The 15157-nt window shown below is 45.4% G+C and overlaps 1 protein-coding gene across 2 annotated transcripts in view; it reads right to left on the reverse strand.

Moving 5' to 3' along the window:
- The window catches only part of LOC120564855 (gamma-aminobutyric acid receptor subunit gamma-3), a 105286-nt gene that overhangs the window by 88631 nt on the left and 1498 nt on the right, over positions 1 to 15157 (reverse strand). The gene's annotated exons all lie outside the window — the stretch shown is intronic.

A 15157-nucleotide genomic window follows, 5' to 3' on the forward strand; every position in this document is an offset into this window, starting at 1 on the left:
GGGGGGGGGTTGGGGGGGGGGGGGTGGTGTTGTTTTGTAAGGAGAGAAACTAAGGGGGGGGGGGGGGTGGGTGGTTTGGTATAAATGGGTGGTGTTTTTTTAAGGAAAAAAAAAAAACTGCAGAAACGTTTAGTAATCCTTTTTTTTATTTTTTTTTTACCCAAACATTTTAAAGCTTCAATTGCAATACCGTGAAACCGTGGTATTTTTGCTGAAGGTTATCATACCATCAGAATCATATACCGGCCCATGCCTACTGCTAACACATCTAACTTAATAACAGGAATAAAGTGTTATTTCTTCTTTAAAAAGTTACATAGTTCTACTTTAAGATATGACATTAGGAAGTCCAATCACCCTCTTCTTAATATTCCTCTCCTGTAAACATTCAACCTTAAATACCACCACAGGCAGACATGACACAATGGAGACACTACTCACATATTCACCTCAGTGTGGACGGTCTCTCAACATCACCAGCACAAGTATCACTTTAAATTCAAGCCCTGTGGGGGAAAAGGCCCCTTGATGTTTAACCACGGCCCATTAGAAGTTTGAAAAAGTCCCATTCAAGAGGACAAGGTCAAATGACTTTAGTGCACCATCTGCCATCAAAGGGCCAGCATCACAACAAATTACTTTATAATTTACTTTCGATCAGGGGAATTAAAAAAAGAGGCTTATTGCCAACATCCTATTTATCATTGCTTCTTTGAAAGTGTCCTTACACATTAATTTAGTCAGCTTTGGCTGGGCAACCAGGGAGGAATAAATATCTGTGATACACAATAGAATAGACAAAACCTGTAGGAGTGTGTGTGTGTGTGTGTGTGTGTGTGTTGCTTTGTGAAAAGGTCACTGATTATTACTCAGACACTTATTTCGCATTTCCACTGCATGGTGTGGCTCTGCTCAACTCGCTCTTTTGGGGTTTTCCATTAGCAAAAGTTGTGGATGGTCCATGGTACCTTGTACTTATGTTGTCGCACAATGCAGGTTTTCCTCATATCATGCAGGCTTGCAAAATCAGTAAATGTAGGTTTAAAGTAACCAGAAGATTCTACATATTCTACAAGAGTCTATAGTTTCAAATCTCCAGAACATAAACACTAAGGTATTGTTTTGTCAACGGCTGTTTCCAAACACAACGCAAACTGTTAATATTGTTTTGACAAAAAAAATTTGATTTATTTTTTGACACTACAAAGCTCAGCAGAAATGACTTTAGTCTCTACAGTGTTTCCCATACATACAGTAGGTTCTATATTGGGCGCACCGCCCAGGTAGATTGAGCCCCGCCCAGATATATATAAAATCCAAATAATTCCCCCCCCCCCACCCCCCCATACAACAATGTATTTTTTTACAGCGCACACAGACCAGCTGCCTCCAGCCCCTCCCCGTCATGAAGTCTCCCGCTGCGTCAGAGGCTATCCAGAGACTAGCCTTAGTAGTAGCATGCTGCTGTCGGTCTTGCCGTGGGACTAACTGTAACGTTACCAATAAACGGTAGAAACACCGTGGCTACACTGCTGTGAAAGCCCCCCGAACGTCATTTATCAGAGTCTGGTTGTTACCCCTCTCCGCAGCAGTCTGCTTTACTCCATATCTTTATAATGGAGACCGCTATTTTATTAAGTTGATTGTAGAAGTTATTAACTACAACTCAGAGTTGTTTGAATGACAGAAATCTGTTCAGATGAGATCTTAATGAATGCAACACGAACATGTAGGGTATAGTACAAAACAGTGTTTAGGATCCCTAAAACACGGATTAAAACACTTCAAAAAATGAACAATGATCTAACAAACAAAATGAAAAAGAATCAACTTTAGATAGCCTTAATCTTATATGATTTAACAGGAGTTAGGAGGAGACAGTGTTGAGATTTATAACATGTTAACTTTCTGTATGGATCATATAGTATTAAGGTTAAGTTGCTAGTAGGCCTACATTGGCCTATAACATTTGGGCTCTGGGTAATCAGGTATTTTATCTGCTGAACCATAACCTAACAAAGCACATCATGACTACGCTCCTTTCTAAATTATGTTAATGTAATGTAGTCATTGTTTTCAATAAATAGTTCATAAACCTTTGTATTACTGAACCCAGCCATCACGCGTGGCGCCGTCACATCCTGCGCCACCCACCACCACAACATTTTCACCCTGTGGGTAACACTGCTCTAATATATTATTCTGACCTTACTTGGTCAGTAATAGCACTCACTTTTGTCCTCTTGTCACTAAATGGTTCACCCACTCATTTTCAATGGCAAACACATGGCTGACATTATGAAGACTAAAGTCCAGAAAATGAACGAGCAAATTTGCATGACATCAATAGTTTCTTTAAATGTAAATGTGCAGCTGAGCAGCCTTAAACTTATGTTATTTTAGGTCACAAATTTCCCTCACTTTTTTTCTCATGTTGGAGGAGGATGCTACCAACTGATTTATCAACATAAATGCATGGGCGGTACACTGTCCATAAATCACTACATGTTGTTGGAAAATCTTTAACTGATTACACTGACTTATGTTTGTATGTGCTGCAAGTGACAAAGGGGGTTAGAGCATAGAGTGAGGTAAATAAAAGCACCTGAAAGTGGCCACAGGGCGAGTGGAAGTACAACCCCTCCCAGATGTGTTTCATAAAAGAGGAGAGTGAGAGGTTAGGGTTAGTTATTGGTGTCAAAGTGACACAAACTGACAGAGAAAGTGGCACTTCAACTCTCTCAGGACAGCACCACTCAATGTGTGAGGGTATCGGCCACTCAGTGACATCCTGTGTACCAGAAATATTTGTTCCTTTCTGTTCTCTCTCTGTAAGGCCAAGACAACAGAGCATACTTGGATTCTTATCCATAGAAACAGGTGTAGTATATGTGCAACACCTGCAATAAGAGTAAAGTAATAGAGCTCAACCGTGAGCTCACATTTTGAACGGCTCTGGTTCTTCCCCATTCAACTGCTCCATTGACGTTTCAGTAAATGCTTACATGCTTACAAGAGTTTTAAGCCTGGAACCAAGCCAACCAGCTGCGAGATGAATCGTGACCATAAACTGATTTGATTTGGATTTAAAAAACATTTTCAAAACGGAAGAAAAGCCAAAAGGTACAAGACTGTGTACAGAAACGATCATAGTGGTAGCAGCTCACTATAGCCGCTCGCGGGTTAGCGGGTGCAGTAAACATTTCCATGGTAACAACGAGCTCCACCAAAACCGAGACGACTGATCGTCGAATCCGGGCTGGAGGAGTGGGGGGTACATTCAGGGCTCATTAACGTTTTTGCTTATCAGCCACTCTGGCTACAGTGATCAAATATTCAGCAGTGATAAGGTTGTGCGTAAAGCTCATTTTGTATTAAAAACATGCAACCGATTAGGACACAGACATTAAAAGAGTAGCTTCTTAGTGTATCAGTGGTGCAGTAGGCTAATTGAAAAGTGGTTTGGAGTGTGTTTGCGTGTCACTCAAGCTAGGGCTGCTCGATTATGGGAAAAAAATATAATCACGATTATTTTGGTCAATATTGAAATCACGATAATTTGACACAATTACTCGTTGACTTCTGGAAAGATGTTGCAATTATTGCGCTCTCTACTTTTACAATCCTCTTGTCATAATGTTTTTCTGCCACAAATGTAGCTCAGCGAAAATTCTTTCAGGAAGACACAACAAGTAATCAGTCCCTCCTAAAGCGAATCAGCGCTGGAGGCGTTTATCTTCTGATAAACCAATCAGGAATGGCCAAGGATCCCATAGGCCAATCACAGCATCTCATCACTGGTTTAAAAACATAAAAAAGCTGCTTCTCTCCCTGTGCTATTAGCTGTCATTTCAGGAAGACGTTGTCCCTCCTCCTCCCCTTCCACCTCCTATCCTGGTGGTTCTCCGGCTGTCGCTCCGATGCCTCCTAGGTCTGGTTTTCCGGCTTCTCCACCACCACCGGTGTCTGGATTCCATCGGGGGGTTACATCTTGGTTCACTACCCCTACATTAATTTATTAGTATATTAAATGTATTAATAACGATGGAGTCCAATCTCCAATACATTGTACACTACATGCTGTGGTATATTAAACAAGTCTCTCCTGATTGAAATGCAACCGTTGCATATAATGCCGTGGCTTGCTGTGCGGGATCTGGTAATCATTGGGGCGGACAGATCCTGCCGTGGTCTGCGCACTGGATCGCGGCTGCGCTCCTGTTATCGGTCGGTGGCACAGCGGCACTGTAGCCTACTCCAGCGATCAGGGTTACAATAATATGTTTATCCACTACAATTATCCATGTTAACAAGCGCCTTCGTTTCCCAGACATCGTCAGTTAAAGATGTCAAATCCCTGCCAGCGAGATGCTCTTCCATTGGTCACGGATCATGGAAAGTGAAACTTAAATCTGTCACGGGGCGGTTGGATTTAATCACGCACTTTAAGATAAATTATTTATTCTCACATTATTTACAGCATTATTTCAATCAGGAGAGACTTGTTTGCAGATATGCAAAAGGTTTAATGTACAACAGCATGTAATGTACAATGTTTTGGAGATTGAACTCCATCGTTATTAATACATTTAAATATTAATAAATTTAATGTAGGGGTAGGAAACCAAGATGTAACCCCCGATGGAATCCAGACACCGGTGGTGGCGCAGAAAGCCGGAACTAGACCGAGAAGGCAGCCGGAGAAACCCTCAGGACGGGAGGCGGAAGGGGAGGAGGAGGGACGACGACTTCCTGAAATGACAGCTAATAACACAGGGAGAGAAGCAGCTTTTAAAACAGTGACGTAACGCTGTGATTGGCCAATGGGATCCTTGCCCGATCCTGATTGGATTATCAGAAGGTAGATGCCTCCAGCGCTGATTCGCTTAGGAGGGACTGATAGCCTACTTGTTCGTCTTCCTTTTAGAATTTGCGCTGAGCTACATTTCAATCAGGAGAGACTTGTTTGCAGATATGCAAAAGGTTTAATGTACAACAGCATGTAATGTACAATGTTTTGGAGATTGAACTCCGTTATTAATACATTTAAATATTAATAAATTTAATGTAGGGGTAGGGAACCGGGTTGCACGGATCTGAAACAGAAAGCAAATGCAGTGATCCGTCCCCTAAACAGCATGCGAAATACTGCCCGTATTTCGTCTTCGGCACTCAGGCCGGCATACACGGCATCTCTGCCGGTACGGCAACTCAGGCCGGCATACACGGCATCTCCGCCGGTACGGCAACTCAGGCCGGCATACACGGCATCTCCGCCGGTACGGCAACTCAGGCTGGCAACACGGCATCTCCGCCGGTACGGCAACTCGGGCCGGCCTACTCGGCATCTCAGCCGGTACGCACTCGGCCGGTACATAGAATGAAACATGCTTCCGTATTTGCTTAGTCATTACCCTATTATTAACAATATTCCGTCGAAACGACGGCTACTGAATATGACACCACCACCGGTTATATGCTGATTACGGCACGCGCCGTGAAATTAAATATGACCGGGATTGCCCCGTGAATGTGAGACATGCCACCCGTTGCCCACATAAAAACACCCCCACAGTTTGTATCTTACCGGATTACGGCTTTAGGGATCGTTGATTGGTGAGGACGAAATTGACGTCTGGACGAATGTAACAACAGTAAGCCGAAGAAGTCCACCGACCCATCCTTTGCAGCGAGGTCCGAGACATTCCTTGATTGGCCGCCGTGGTAGCGGCCCCTATCCTGAATGAATGGCCTGAATAATGCTGCGGCGAAAGACCAGATTTGAGGAGAACTGTCTCCAGATGTTGCCTAAACCACCCTTTGGACAAGGGACGATCCCCCGAAATAATGAACAGAGGCGCGAGGGAGTTAGTAGAAGGCCTGGCTTTAAGATAGTTCAACATAGATTTAAATGGGCAAAATAATGTATCTGTACGGGCGACGATAACTGAGCAAGCTCCTCCGCGTTTAGAATGCTTAAGTTGTAAGCAATAGTGATTAGCGTGAAAAGCCAGATCGGAAAAAGTAATATCGACATCGGGGTTGAAGGATGCAAAAGGAGTAGCGAATTCTCTGCACCTTAAAAATGCATAGAAAGCTAACAGGAAAACGGATTCCAGAAGTGCGTCTAAATAATGGGAAAAAACCCCTGCCCTGAGCGTCGACACTAATTTATGTAAGATGCCGGCGTGATCGGGCGGCTGCGAGTCGGAGAAGTGGGGTGCGTTTTAAGAAGCCCTTTCAACAAGTAATTTAATAGCCGGATTAGAAAGGAAGCTTGAAGAGGGATCATAACATTTAATATGAAATTGAATTCCTGCAATCAACCCGCGAGTATACTGCACCTTGAAGTTGCGAGTGTCGGTTTACAATAACATATAAATGCACAAATGCTTTTAATGAGAACAGGTCTGGGAGGCGCAAAAATAATAACACAGAATAGGGAAAAAGTATGCCAGGCAAAATCGTACGTTTTTAGAGTGGACGCCGCTAGACCTTCTCTCATGTACATTTTGGAGGATTCTAAGTATTGATGTAATGGGTTGAAGTTTAATGCAGCTCTAGCTCTTGAAGAGAGGGAAGCGCAACCGGGACGGGGCTGGCTGACGGGCAGAGGCTCCGAAAGGTCTGAAAGTGAAAACGAGACAGAGCATCAGCCGCGTCGTTGAAATGCCCGGGGACATGGCGGGCGGTGATGATAAAATTATTCATCACCGCGGACCATGTGATGCTTCTCATAAATGGCATGATTTTCCTACACGAAGAGCGCCCTCTATTTATTATGCTGCCAACCGCCTGATTATCGCACATGACAGAGATGCGTTTACGCTTCCAATGATGCCCCCAGACGCGGCAAGCTACCGCAATTGGGTAGATCTCATGCAAGGCGGATGAGTCGGACTGGGAAAGGTGGGAGGCCAGTGGCCTGAAAACCACTGGTCTTGAAAAAAAAAAACCCGCGGAAGGGGCAGCGTCGGTAAAAAACCGCAGGGAGTCCGACGAGTGCACCAACTCGTCATAAAAGAAAGAAACCCCGTTCCAGTGATCCAAAAGATGAGACCAGAAACGTAAATCGGAGCGGCACCCGGCATCGAGAGACACGCGATCGTGTAAGTGAGAGACCGAGGAAGCAGTTTCCAGCAACCGGGAAATAAACGAGCGCCCTTGCGGGATCACGCAAATGGCGAAATTGAGATGCCCGAGGAGGGAGAGCAACTGGCGTTTAGAAATGGTGACGGCGGAAGAATGGGACGCAGCGATGCTTCGAACGCGCAGCAATTTATCGAGCGGGAGAGACGCTTTCATGGCGACGGAATCGAGGGTAATGCCGAGAAACTCCAAACAGGTAGCGGGACCAATAGTCTTTGCCTCGGACAGGGGCACGCCGAGGGATCCGAAACAGTGCCGCAGCCTGCCCAAAGACGCACCGGAGCCGTCGTGTGGGGGGTCCACAAGCAAAAAATCGTCCAACAAGTGAAGCACCGAGGGCACCCGCACCCTGTTAAGCAGGATCCAGCACAGGGCCTCGGATACGTGGTTAAAAATGCACGGGCTGCTAAGGCAGCCGAAGGTCAAACATACCCCAAAATAGAACTTAGAGTCCCACCTAACGCCGAAAAGGGGCCACTGCGAAGGATGAATGGGCACGATCTTAAAAGCGTCAGTGATGTCCGCCTTGGAGAGCCAAGCGCCAACCCCCGCCAGCTTAATCAATCTGATAGCGTTATCGACCGTGGCATAATGCAAAGAAAAATGGGTGGCCGGAATGAGACTATTAATACTCGCGACAGGCCCGTTGTGCGGTGCAGATAAATCAAAGATTAAGCGTTTCTTCCCCGAATACTTCCGAGTAGCTATGCCGATGGGACTGACGCGAAACACCGCGAACGGAGATGAACGAAAAGGTCCGATAACGTAACCCTTATCCACCTCCGACGCCAGCAGCCGGGAAACGGTCACGGGGTCGGAGATCGCAGAAAGCAGATTTTTAGCTACGAACGAGACTGAGGGAACCTCAAGCACGCCCACTCTAAAACCTTGAGATAACCCAGAGAGCGAGAGAGTGATCCCCAAACACAGAGTCAGGATGAGAAGCCAATTCATAAGCAAAATTACGAAGATTTAATGGTGTAGAAGGATGAACAATCATCAGATCTTTGAGTCGGGCCGAGGCTTCCGCCGGGCGCCCCGGGTTGGGCCCGCCCGCCGGGGGCCGACCGACTGGGGGTGCGCATCCCGGCAAGCGCTGCAGACATGGAGAAAAATGCAATTGGGAAAAGAACAAACACCTTCATTAAAGTTATTGCAAATGGGAGGATTGTAATTCTGCGGAACCTGACGTCTGCGGGGAGGGGCCGCCGGGCGGGGAACCACGGAGAGGGGCAGAGAGGCGCACCTGGGCCGGGCAAACGCCGCCCGCAGGGCACAGGGCGGCCATGTGGCCCTGAGCGCGGCAAGCGAGCAAGCAATGACCTGCGCGCCGCCCACGAGCATCACGAGGAGCTCGAGATCCACCACCGACCAGTCCACCCGGACGTTAGACCTAGCGAGATGCAACGCAGCCTTACTGGAGAATGCCTTATGGTAATGGAAGAAAATATTCCTCCCATACTTCAGGTTAAGGTCCCCGATCAGCGCCAGACAAGAATCCAGTTCAGCCCTCCGGTCCGGGTACACGGAGCCGATAACCTCCCGAAACAACCCAACGCCACCAAGAACTGCCCTATGGACAGTTCTTTGCACAGCCTGGGGTCCGCGGACTTGAACACCGCGGAGAACCCATCCCGCCGACACCACATCCCTCTGCGCGGGAAGGCAGAATAAGGCTCACCAGATTCACGTCCTTTCCCTGCAAGATTTTCGCCCGTAGCGGGCAGAGATATTAGCAGCAGCAGGAATATATGGCCTACCTAAAAAGGCGCCGAGCAGAGGTGGCCAGGGAAAACTCGGCATCTCCCGGGGCTAAAGCAGGCAGAGGAAACCCCGTGCGCCCGGCAGAGACAACGGCCCACAAGCGGTGGGTCGCGTGGACCTGATGAAAGCGGGCAAAGCTCGATGGACTGCAACCTGGGTCCATGGACTGAAGAAGAGCGCCAGGGATTGAAGGGAAGCGAGGATAAGACTCGTGTCGGATTACCCACGGCGCGCCCGTCGCAACGCCGCCTGGCTGAGAGGGCGCTCCGCGCTTCTTCGGTGGGGGCACGGGGAAGGGCGATCGCCTTCGCCGACCGCTTCCGACCTCGAACCGCCGCTGGAGCAGGAGGCGAGGGAACCGGAGAAATGCAGCCCGCCTGGGCAGCCAGCTCACGGAGGTCCGGAGAAAGTAACCCTGAAGCCGCCACGATTCCGCGATTCCGGAGCTGCAGAATGAGCCCGTCCGACGCCGCGCCGCCTGGGCATGGACTCTGTAGAGTAGCCAGGCGAGAGCTCGGACGGACGCCGTCCGAAGAAGCTGGAATAGCCGCTGGCGAGGAGAAGGGATCAGGACCTGGGTCCGATGCGAGATCAGACTCGAAATCCGACATAGCGAGACCGCAGAGCAATATACAGAAGAGCACAGGAACGCTCGCCATACAGCCGTCCGACTGATACACGACGACTTCCTGAAATGACAGCTGATAACACAGGGAGAGAAGCAGCTTTTAAAACAGTGACGTAACGCTGTGATTGGCCAATGGGATCCTTGCCCGATCCTGATTGGATTATCAGAAGGTAGATGCCTCCAGCGCTGATTCGCTTAGGAGGGACTGATAGCCTACTTGTTAGGTCTTCCTTTTAGAATTTGCGCTGAGCTACATATGTTGATATTTATATCATATTAGGCCCCCCCCATATAGCCAAAAGGGCAAGATCCGGCTGTGAGATTAGCAGTCGAATCAGGCTCCTTCGATCGAAGCATTGAATATTCAACTTTTTGGGATCACCCCTAAAGTCTACCTTGGATGGTTTAGACGTCATGGTTAATAATCAAAATCCTTATGGATAAAATTAATCGGATTTTCACTTCCACAACCACACTGTTGAGCTCTATACAGATGCTAAAGACTGTTTATTCAAGTGTTCATTGTTCTAATAAGTTTGTTATTTTAGTAGTTATTTGATGCTATAAAAAAGGTGAAACCTCATGATTGACAGCTGTGATTGACTGGAGATTGGTCAGGCAGGTGTATGGGCGGGACTTGGACATCGCGGCTACACTGCCCGATCATTACTGCGCACTCTGGCTCCAAAATTACAAGATGGCAGCACCCATATCCATGATATTTTGGCTTCACGTTTGTACAGTGGCAGGAAGTGGAGAAGTGCCGTCCATCTTTATATACAGGCTATGAGTCTGATGAGATAAGAAGTGAATACTACTAACCTGAACACAATTAACAGAGCATTTCTATCTAGACAACAAATGCCGAAAGACAGACAAACTGCCTCAGCAAAGACCAACTGGAGTCACAAGTTGAAGCGGTTGTCTAACACAGTGCGTCCTTTCAAGACTCAAGTGTCAGCTGGGCATCTTCTGGTACGTGTACTGTTATAATTCAATTTCTCAGGTGGATTAAAAAACCTGACCTACAGCTCCACTCTGAGCTGCGGTAACTGTGCTTTGCAACCAATTTGTGCTTCATCAGTTTGAAGGTTAGAAAATAACACAGCCTTGTTATGTTTTGTTCTTACCAAAATAAAAAGCTACATTATGCTCTCGTATACCGGTAATAACTTAAAAAGAAAACAAATCACAGAAATATCTTAAATGAAGCCCATCTCATCGAACCATATGGCAGGATATGAGCTTCATACCAATTCTTGATCCAGACACCAAGAAGAGGAAACCGAAGCAGAGCTGAGAGTGAATGCTGCCTCTACACGACCAACAGGCAACATATTCTCAGATCCTCTCATACGGTGTGACATGAGAAAATGGATGAGTCTGTGAATTAGAAAAACTCCTTATCTCTCTCTCCTGAACTCAAAGAACTTAGTTTTAACCTCTAAATGTAATTTATATTCATGAGGATATGCAGATGAGTTACATGTCGACCTTTTGTTGCTGTAGGTCAGTAAGTAACAAACGGCTGAAAAACTGGGTGATTTTCTCCTTGCTTGAAACAAACAACCAAGGATATAATGTTACAATGACTTGCAACCTTATAAAAATGCTTTACTACCTATTAACCAGGGATGGAGTACTTGAGTCCTGGACTCGGACCTGACTCAAGTCACTGATGACTTGGGACTCAAGGATTTAGGAAATCGGACTCAAGCTTTCATGAAATAGGACATTTGACGCATGAAAGTATGAAGAAGATTACAATTGAAAGAATATCTGCTATCGCTTAATTAGCTAGCTAATGTTACTGTAGTTGTGGGGGGTGTTGACAACGTAGCTTAGTAGCTTTGGAGCACCACAGTTCAGAGAGATACTAAAATATTAGCCAGCTTGATAAATTAATATTTTTGCCTTTTATTAAACAAAAACAATGTATAGGTTATTACAGTGGTTCCCTAACTTTTTTCACATCAAGGACCCCTAATTGGACACAATTTTGATACGATTTTGCCCCAGGGTCCCCCTATCTGATAGGATTTTGGTTTTTAGATGTTTTATTACAGAGAAGCAAAAAAGTTACACATTCAGTCTTTGTGTTAAGCCCAGTTCTGACCGAAGATTCAGGTAGATGACAGGCACCTCATCTGCTGAAAAATAATTTAATAAATAAATAAAATACTTTTACACTGTTCCACTCCCTATCACCAGGGGTGCACAGCACTCCCTCTTGTCCGCTAGGGAGTGCTGCAGCGCCATCGGCACCCACCCTCCAGCGCCCTTGGAAATGTTTTAAACTAAAGTAAAGCGCTGTCTCTAAGTCTATGCATAGAACGATAAAATCAGAGCTTCAGGACGCCGGATACCAGCGGCTGTTGTTTATAGGTGACTGTGAGCCGGGTACAGGCAGAGTTTAGCATAGACGGTATATAAACTGGACCACCAGACCCCGTGTCTCTGGTCGGAGACCTGTGAAGGATATTAGATGCACTTTTCTGGTGCTGGCTGAGCGTTACTGAGCAGCCTCCAACTGAGCTTGAAGACGTAGATGTGACGTGAGCAACCTGTCTGAAAGTGTGAAGTCTTCTGGTAGCTGTGCCGAGAGAAATCTCAATCATTCCCAATCTTGCAGAGACGGAGAGCGTAGGTACACTACCGCTTAAAATTTTTAGAACATCCCAATTTTTTTGATTTTTATTGAAATTTTAGCAGTTCAAGTAAAAAAAAAAAAAAGTAAGGCTACCCAAAACTGAAAAATAATGTACATTTCAGAATTTTATAAAAAAGCCTTTTTCAGGGAACAAGAAATGGGTTAACAACGTAAAGCTGTTCTGCAGCGATGGAGGTTGATCAAGATTTGAAAGTTGGTGCTACCAATTCCCACAGGTGTTCACACTGGTCTGGATTACTTACAACCCCCTCTGTTTGTATAAAAGTATTGTTGGAACACACTGTGGTACCGTACCCTCGTGAGCATTATTTGAACAGTATTGTTCTGCAGAAAGTAGTGTGTTGCTATAAAAATGGCGGGAAAAAGGCAATTAACAATGGAAGAGAGACAGACCATCATAAGACTTAAGAATGTTGGTCTTTCCTACAGAGAAATTGTGAAGAAAGTCAAGGTGTCAGTGAGTACAGTATTCTTCACCATCAAAAGGCACTTAGAAACTGGGGGAAACTCTGACAGGAAGAGGTCTGGCAGACCCAAAGCCACAACAGAATCAGAAGACAAGTTTCTGAGAGTCAACAGCTTGCGTGATAGGCTAGGGTGACCAAACGTCCTCTTTTGCCCGGACATGTCCACTTTTTACGTACTGTCCGGGGCGTCCGGGGGGGGGGGTTTATAAATTCATGAAAATGTCCAGTTTTCACTGTTTTTCATGGGACCATTAAGCGTGTACTTAAATTGACTGGCGCTTTGCACACAATGCTACGGTACTTTGTTTTGTGACATAATTCCTGAGAGGCTGCTTTGTGGGCGGCTCTGCGACGAGCACATACACAGGGACCAGAGCAGACAGCGGAGCAGCATTGCACACAAGATGCCGAAGCGTTGTCTGCTAAAGATTTCCCACCGTGGTCAGAAAACACAGGGGAGACACTTTGTTTCTCTCACTATGACTCTAAAGTCGTACTCGCTCGCCGCCACTCTCTCACTTAATTCTCCCTCGCTCTATCACCCACTCCCCACACACACAGACTGCCGGCTCGACACACACACCAGCGCACAAGTATTAACATCAGGCGAAAGCTCTGCGTGGAGCCGGCGTACAACCATAAAATAACTTGTCCGGTCCAGGCGGAGTGCACCATTTGCAAAGCTGGCACATAGTGTCTTTATTATTTATCTTATTACACTGAAAAGGTATTAAGAGATATTTTGTTGAAGCTGGATTTTCTAACACAGAAGAGGTCATATTTACAACATTATTTCATATTATTTATTTTAAAAGAGATATTATTTTGTTACAGGTTGTTACAGATTTTATTTTATTACATAAGTTATTTTTGCACCATTGAGGCATGTTCATTAACCGTTAATTAAGCCTGTCTGAATTTGTGTCTCGAGGTCGGGCCGAGGGTCCTCTTTTTTTGGAATCAAAATATGGTCACCCTATGATAGGCGGCTCACAGGACAACAGCTTCAAGCACAGCTTAATAGTGGTCGTAATAAGAAGTCTCAGTTTCACCTGTAAAGAGAAGACTTGGAGCTGCAGGTTTGATAGGTCGAGTTGCAGCAAGAAAGCCATTGCTAAGACGTCAGAATAAGAAAAAGAGGCTTGCCTGGGCCAAGAAACATCGTCAGTGGACTACTGAAGACTGGAAGAAGGTGTTATGGACTGATGAATCAAAATTGAAATCTTCGGTTCATCACGCAGGATTTTTGTACTCCGTTGAGTAGGCGAAAGGATGGTTCCTCAGTGTGTGACATCAACTGTCAAACATGGAGGAGGAAGCGTGATGGTCTGGGGCTGTTTTGCTGGATCCAGGGTCAGGGATTTGTACAGAGTGAAAGGCACCCTGAACCAAAACGGCTACCACAGCATTCTGCAGCACCATGCAGTACCCTCTGGTATGTGCCTAGTTGGTCAGGGGTTCATCCTACTGCAAGATAATGACCCAAAACATAAGTCCAAGCTATGCCAGAACTACCTTAGGAAAAAAGAATAAGATGGTAAGCTTAAAAACATGGAGTGGCCAGCACAGTCACCAGACTTAAACCCCATTGAGCTGGTTTGGGATGAACTGGACAGAAAAGTGAAAGCAAAGCAACCTACAAGTGGCACACATTTATGGGAACTTCTGCATCAGAGTTGGGAAGAACTTTCTGAAGAATATTTGATTTCCATTGTAGAAAGAATGCCACGAGTGTGTTCAGCTGTTATATACGCCAAAGGGGGCTACTTTGATGAGTCAAAGATTTAGAATACATTTTGGTTTATAAATTGATTCCATGATTTCTTTTTTAACTTAAATTGTTAATTTGTTCTATTCTTTCATTTCAGAGTACAATAAGAACTGCATGAATTTCAATAAAAAACTGGAAAAATGGGGGTGTTCTAAAACGTTTGACCAGTAGTGTATATGTAAGGAGATAACATGGGCACAGGCTAATTATTGCTAACTAACATGCTAGTTAACATTAGTAATTAAACCTAAACAGCTCATGTAAGTGGAAACTGTCTGCGAGCTTCTCCTGTACTATACGGTAATTCCTCTACTATGCGACAGTAAGTGGTTATGACCCAATCGTTAGCCTATGTGAGGTACAAGGTAATGGAGCCTTTTATACATTGTCGTGTTTCTTTAGAAATAAACAATTGACAAATAGAGTCTTTAAACGCTTCAGATGTAAAGTTATTCTCTGTCAAAGTGACGTCAAAATGAATGGCAGTCAATGGGATGCTAACGGGAGGAGATAGTTTTGTAGCATCAAAATGGTGCCATAGGAGGTTCGAGTTCTGAAGCGAAGCTTACCCCCTTGGAGTTTAGCCAGAAAAAGTGAGCGTCATACGGCCATGACAGTTAAGTTTAGGCACCAAAACGACTCGTTAAATTTAGGAAAAAGATCGGATTTGGATTAAAATACTCCCGGGGAACAAATGGATGTTTCTG

This window comes from Perca fluviatilis, chromosome 9, assembly GCF_010015445.1.
Source record: "Perca fluviatilis chromosome 9, GENO_Pfluv_1.0, whole genome shotgun sequence".
Classification (NCBI taxonomy): Eukaryota; Metazoa; Chordata; class Actinopteri; order Perciformes; family Percidae; genus Perca; species Perca fluviatilis.